Source organism: Lissotriton helveticus, chromosome 11 (genome assembly GCF_964261635.1).
Source record: "Lissotriton helveticus chromosome 11, aLisHel1.1, whole genome shotgun sequence".
Lineage (NCBI taxonomy): Eukaryota > Metazoa > Chordata > Amphibia > Caudata > Salamandridae > Lissotriton > Lissotriton helveticus.
In genome coordinates, this window is record NC_136072.1 from 557,189,730 (window position 1) to 557,197,380 (window position 7,651).

The following is a 7,651-nucleotide window of genomic DNA, read 5'->3' on the forward strand; positions in this document are numbered from 1 at the left end:
TGCATCAATTATTAGTTCATAAAAGAGTCTTTCTAGTTTTGCTCATTGATCTTCTGTTGCTCTGTAAGCAGGTCAGGTGAAGGCGATGTTGTGTGGTGGAGGGCGGGAGGCAAGTGAAGGAGGTAGTTAAGGCAGAATTTTATCATGATGCACGTGAGGTGTGTATCAGTGGCGTAGGATGTAAAGGTGTGTAGTGTGTTGGCACAGGTGAGGTCTGGACAATGAGGACTAAAGTAGGATAGACTTGTGGTGCAACCAGTAGTGTCCGGAGTGAGCTCACTTTCTTCCTCAAGAAGACTGAGAAGGGATTTAATAGGCTTAGTTTGGAGATGAGAAAGCAGGACGTGTATTTGGTTAGTGTGTGAAACTCTGGAAAGTTTTTTTATGTAGTGCAGCGGATGTGTGCAGATGTACTTTATTGTGATGAAGCAATGGAGAGGAGTAGGAGCGCAAAGAAAGGGGTGAGATGCCTTGTGGACCTTGTTTCTCCATTTTTGATTGTGGTTTGTGCGTTAGAGGCATGATGGGGATTGCTGGCTGGTTTAGGTACCTGCAAAACTGCTATGCATGTTCGTCTTGTGCTTGACTCAGCTTTTTAAGGGACTGTTTAAGGCATGGGTACTCACAAACATTTTCCCGGGGGCCACAAAGTTTGGCCTATGGTATGACTGAGGGTCACACGGAATGCCAGCGGCGGTTGTAAAGTGGGAGTAGAGGAAGCAAAGCATTTATATCTATTACCAGGTTACTGCATTTAACCTTTAACTAAGTGTTTGCTGTATATTTAACATCTTTTTCTATGTTAGTGCTGAGTCAAGTAAACCGCAGCCCAGTGCCCAGGATGCCGCCTGTAAAGGTCAGGAGGGCCGCATGCGGCCCCCGGGCCGTACTTTGAGTATCACTGGTTTAAGGGGTGATGTAAGCGAATTATATAGAGAACAAATGGCAAGGGCATATACTAGAAGTAAGAGAAAGCAATGAATGGCCTGATCAAACATAACTCACAAAATTACAAGTTTGTGCCTTAAACCAGACACACCATAAAGCCTTAAGCTGTGTCTGCGGAGGAGCCAACCTTTCCCATGGTTCTCCGGGGATAAGGCGTCCGTCATCAGACTAGTAACACTTCTTGTCCACACAAAGAGAAACCTTTTATGAGCTTCCATGCAGCTGTGTCGTTTATGACTTCACAATATTTGGACAGAGTGATGAAGTATATATAAGCGTGCATGGATATATATATTTATATGCATATGTTTTGGAATAAAATAAAATATTTCTTCAGGTTCACTTAAAAGCCTATTGTGCTTAACGCTTGCATTTTTCTTTATGATTTTTGCTGGTAATTGTAACCAGATGTTCCCTCGCAGTCTCATTTGGTCAGCTACATGCTGCTTTGCAACCAAGCGCTTACGAAAATGCTACATAATTATCAATAAATGTGTGTTAAAGGAGGCAACCTTCCTCATACACTCCCCTCCCTTCCCCGGAAATACTGGCCTTATCACTTCTCTTCCCCTTTCCATGTGTCCTTTAGAAACTCAAATCTGGCATCACCCTTCTGGGTGAACAACTCAGAGGTAAAAAAAGATGTAATTAGGATTGAAGCCCTTAATTAAAATAAATGGGCTCAGCGCAGATGTCCAAGAATGTCTACTTCTGCGTACATGTGCCAAAAGGTAATGGTCAAAAACTGGAGGGAGAGATCAGTTACCTGGGGAGGAATGAGTGTTTGGGATGTGGTGAAATATAATGGACGCTAGACGTCAGAGACCTGGGAAGAAAAGGGTGGTTAAGATGTGGCGAAATTAACCACACGCGGATACTTTAAGTCAAAAGTGCCAAGTATTCAACGCAAAAGCTGCCCGCTTTGGAACTGGAGAGCAAGGTTCGAGTCTTGGCGGCGATTCAACATCCTGTAATTCTGGGCAAAGCGCTTAGGGGCATATTATCAAGGGGGTTTATCTCCACTTTTTTGGCTTTAAAAGCCAAGAAAGCGGAGATAAAATGATCTCCCTATTACCTAGCTCTCGCTAACACCAGTTAGCGACAGCTAGTAGGAGATAGCGACCATCTTGGGCCCCACTTTGCATGTCAGTGATATTTATCACTAATGACATGCAAAGTGGGCGTGCCAAGATGTTAGCGACTGGAAACAGTCGCTAACATCGCTATCTCCTATTACCAACTTTTGGAGATATTCGCGCTAAGCGCGAATATCTCCAAAAACTAACACCTGCCCTGAGCAGTTCTTAGCCATGTTATCCAATGGGAGGTGGATAACATGGCTCAGAGCATTAGCTCGGTAATGCATGAATATCGCTGACTTTTCAGCGATATTCATGCATTGCGGCCGTTTTTTATCGCATTTGCGATAAACCTTGATAATAGCAAGGTTTATCTGCGAAAAAATTTGTTGCTAAGCATCGTTAGCGATAAATATCGCTTAACGTTGGTAATATGCCCCTTAATCTCCCCCTGCATTAAGAGTGAATCTGTGTAATGTATCTCGTGCCTATTTAAAATGCTTGAATTCCTTTGTGTCGAGTCCGGGCTATATAAAACTGTAAAAAGGGTACATTTCTAAAAGATATCCAGACGATGCTGTGTTGAATTTTCCTAGTGAGTGAGATTTAAAGAATTGTGCAGTGCGGATTTTCCAGAGCGTGGATCATCATCATGCGGGGTACTCAGAGGTTAGAAATAGAGGTTGTGCACACAGCCACTGGAATAATGATATTCCACAGCTATGGGTTTTTTGCTGAATAATTATGGCTTTACAGCATTCGCCATACAACACACCATGTGCTACATAATTTAAAAAAAATTACTAAAAAAATCTACTCGCATCGCAGCATACAGTGGTAGATCCTGTGCACTTTTTAGTTGCTGATTGCTGTAATTACGCGGAAAACTTGTATTGAGGTGAAAAATTCACTCAGACATAATTGATAAGTGCTAAATACAGCTAAATAAAGCAGCTAAATAATACAGCACTGAAAAATGCGGCATAATTTGCACTTTCTTGATGTATTACTTAGTCAATGGTATCGCATAATTTGGTCGTCCATTGTTTCATAATTCCAATGTCCCCTCTTATGCCTACAAGGTTATTGGACATGATAAAAGAGCAACATTCACGTTTAATCCAATGATAGGTTGAAATGAATGTGTGTGATGGATAGAGATACTTAGAAGTGCACTGTAACTTCACATGGGAAGTCCAATCTCCTTTCATGTTCCATCGAATTTGCACCTTTTCCACATAATTTACTCAAGTGGTTTGACGCTGCTAGTAACATAAGACAGCTCAGTGGTGTGTTCACCTGCATGCCATTGCCATGCAATGGCGGGTGATCAGTTTGCCAGTCGTGCAGGATGGGGCATCTGGTCTCTGCAGAAACCTGCTTGCATCTGGCAATGTTTATGGAGGAAGTCAACATCAAAACCTGCACCTAGTGCTCAAATTCAGAGAAGAAAGATGGACCTTGTGAGGACAGAGGGATTGGGCGGCTGCTGTCTGTCACTTCCATCACAGCTGATTTCCACGATTGCTTGCTCCTACTGTGGTAAATAAATAAATTATTACCTGATCTATTTTTGACTATAATCAATAAACGGTTAGCTCAATAAATAAGAGTCAAGATACGAGGTAGCTAGAGTATACAGGCTTTAATCAAGCATAAAGGACTGGAACAGGACAGCCTGCATGGGAATGGGATGGCAGGGCCCGGCAGCTGCCGGGGCAGGATCTGGGAATGGCTAGCAAACTTTAATAACAGTGCACAATATTTATAGTTAAACAAAATACATTACAGTCAATACAGTAGGCGTAGCAGTAGGCGGAGTTTGTAACAGTCGCGAAAGATAAGGCATAAAGTGGGTGTAACAAGAGGCGTATACAGGGCGGATACATAGACATGTGATGCAAACGTAACAGAATATGTCATAAACGGGGCGGAAACATGGAGGGGGCTACCTGAGCAGCTGGGACCTCTAACCTAGTGGTGCGCGCAAACTGGCAATGACGTGTTACTAGGGAGAACTGGGGGCTATGACTTCTGCGCTAGAAGAGGAGACGAAAGTCTGGAGTGTCAGAGCGACATGTACCTAAAGCCTATCTAGTATCTGGTGTTTAGAGAACATGTTGATAGAATCCAAAAGTTAGTAGAGCAAAGGCTAACAGACATTAAGACTGGTGCATACATAATCCTATATGTAGTGTGTGTGCGGGGAATATTCTATGAATATTAATACAGTATTTCTCTTACATGGAGACATAAAGGCTAGACCATGACGGAAACTATTGATGCGATTCAGTAGCTTAGGAATGCAGGGAAGGAGGGCTGGACTGATAACTAGAAACATAACATACTCTAGGCAGACTGGAGGCAGAGCCAGGCCGAGCCGGGCACTGTGAAGCATGAAAGTAAGCTAAGGGTCAGGGATACAGGTGGGGGCTGTATCGCTCCTCGGAGAGGGTTCAGGAAACAGGAGCTGAATCTGAGTCCGGGCCCTTTTGAGGCCTAGAAACGGGGACTTTCAATGAATTAACGTGCACACTGTGAAACGTGGCAACGTAGCTTGACATAGGCCTGATATTCGTTGTATTCACGAAAACTGGAAACTGGCATACTAGAGATGGACACAACTATAATTGCGTCTTTAATCGATCAGAGGGGAATACATGCATATCGATCATGCACATATAACATAACATGGGGAACACGTAGGCACATACAACATGGCAAAATTTACTTTTCCACATTCCCTCCTTGTGCCCTACGTTTCCATCAGGAAACATCTATATTCATGATACCATCTATCATTTCATACAGCATCATTTGCTCGTCTCGAATTGTCTTGGAACGGGATTTAGGACTAGGAATACAAGAGGTAGCACAAATGCCGCAAATCGCAGGGCCACATTGTATACAGAGGCAGCAACTGAATATGATCATTACTGCAATACCTAGGAATGACAATACTTTCCATCCCCAAGCAGATATAATACTCCAGAGCCAACCGGACCATGTCCAGGTGCCTGGATTCTGGTGTAACTGATGGGCAATTTTATGAAGTCTGGTTATAGCTGAATAAACAGACGGCGCGTTATTAGGAATGAAAATGCAGCAACTAGATCCGATGACTCTACATGCTCCTCCTCTATCGGCCAGTATGACGTCAAGAACGAGACGATTTTGGAGCACGACAAATCTCATAGCAGATTGCTCTTCGGTTAAGTTACCTAGAGCGGAAGTAGTCTCATTCACTACTGCTTCAAGAGTTCTGGTTAATCTACGTATTAGCTTACTATTCTGGATAGGTCCTATAAAGAAGAAGAAACCTTTATTAAAGTCTTGATACTGTTCTAGAGTAGTTTCAGTTTGATCGACAATTGGGGACGCGATCTCCCTTCTATGTCTGACGTGTACTAGATGTGTGTTTCTGTGATAATCAGATGGGGCTAGAAAAACTGGTGGCAGTAGGAAGGCAATATAACATGTTCCGTCCCAATCGAGGGGCAGACGAACATATGCGGTCTGACCACAAACAAAATAAGAATGACGTGAAGCTTTGAAAATAGATTTCCCACTGTCACTATACTCGACAGTAGTAGTACAATCACTATGTCCTACATGTGCGGAACCATTATTTCTGACACATAATTCGCCTTTGACTGGTAGTACTGAAATAGCAGGTAAGTCTGGAGTAGTATCAGACTGAACATTCAGGACCATAAAATTCGAAGAATAATTACCTAAATTATAAACTTCATTTTCTAGATCTAACCCTGTTCTATGGGGGAGACCTTGCTTGTCTGGAAAACATGTTCTATTCAGAAGGGACATATCATTGGAGGATGACGTTAACGTGGTCCATGCTCCACACGAACCATTATGTGAAAACGGATAAGGAAAAAGTGGCAGAACTCCCTTCGGTGTCTGGAAAGGGGGGAGTCGACCACACACCCAACAATTGGTAGCATTGCTGGTCTGGTGTGAATAGTGTAACATTCTAATAAATGTGTTATTTCTCATAGCAAGACGATAGGATAACTCGTGAGGAGGCAGATCACTAAAGGTGTGCTCTACTGTAGCATTAGAAAACTTATTTACATGAGAAATTGGAAAACATAAATGAAATGCATAACTTGTGCAGGTAACCATCAAACTTAGAAACAATAGAAAACTTAGAAAAACGATACATCGGATAGAGTGTTGACTAACTCTCTCACTATGGGGGTCTATCTCATACATGTCAGATACCTGTCTAACCGTTTCACCCGAGGGGGACTTAGACAATTAAACTGGCTGACTTATTTTACTAGACCGTAGTTTTAATTTATACTCCTGCTGCGGAGTTTTCTCTAACAGAGGAACTTTCAATTCGGGATTTGTATTAATGTCTGAATTAGAGTCTGGTTTCAGGCAGTCTTTAGAGATGGAACAGTCCTTGGAAATGTTCTTGGCAAAAGTTTTATCACGGAGTCCATGGAATTTCTTGACATGCGACAGATGGACCCAACCCTTGCGGCCCTCCAACTTCACGGCCGTACGGGTGGTCAGAAGGACTAGTTTCGGTTCTTTCCAGCGAGGCTCCAGCGGACTTGAACGATCAAAATTCCGTACGAGAACTAGATCACCGGGAAGGACCTCGTGTGGTTTCACTTCAGTATTGTCTGGAAATGCAGCGGCAACCTGTGAACGACAAGAGTGTAGGGCAGACATCAAGGAAGCTAGGTAATCTGTCAACATATTACTGGAAACATCTGTAATACTACGGGGTCTAGGTGTACCCCACATGTTTGGGGGGCGGCCGAATACGACCTCATAAGGAGACAGACCTGATCTGGAATGTGCGACCATGCACATAAAGAATAAAGCAACTGGCAGGGCAACTAGCCAGTCTACACCTTTCTCTTGACATATCTTGGCAATACGTATTTTCAAGGTCTGATTATGTCTCTCTACGAGACCGGCTGCTTCTGGATGGCGTACACAATGGAACTTCCACTGGTACCCTAACAATAGGGAAACGTGCTTCATGAGCTCAGATGAGAACGGCTGGCCGTTATCAGAATACACGACCCTAGGGAGTCCATAACGGGGGAAGAATTCACGAACCAACTGCTTGGCAGTGGTCGCTGCTGTGTAATCTGGAACTGGATATGCTTCTGTCCACCTGGACAAAGCGCATACAACTACAAGAACATACTTGAAACCTCGACATCGCTCCATCTAAATATAATCCATCTGGAGGACTTCAAAAGGGTGGTCAGGGGGCTGGAATCCACCTTGTTCCACCGGGACACTTTTACCTGGATTGAATTGACAACATATCATACAAGTACGGACTTTCTGCTTGGCTGCAGCTCGTAAATGCTTGTTAAACCAAAGGTTCTGAATACTGTCTAACATGGCTTTTTCTCCTAGGTGTGCTGGACTATGTGCGGTATTGATAATGACTTGAATCATAGAGTCGGGGAGAAACCATGTGGCTTTTCCCTTCGTCAACCATCCCTGATCTGTCTGGACCCCTCCTTGTTTGGACCATTTCTTGATTTCTTCGGGGAAAAGCATGTAACTGTATGTCTATGATATCTTGTGTAGGGTCCTTAACTGTCATACATGTAGTCTGTTCTGGAGTG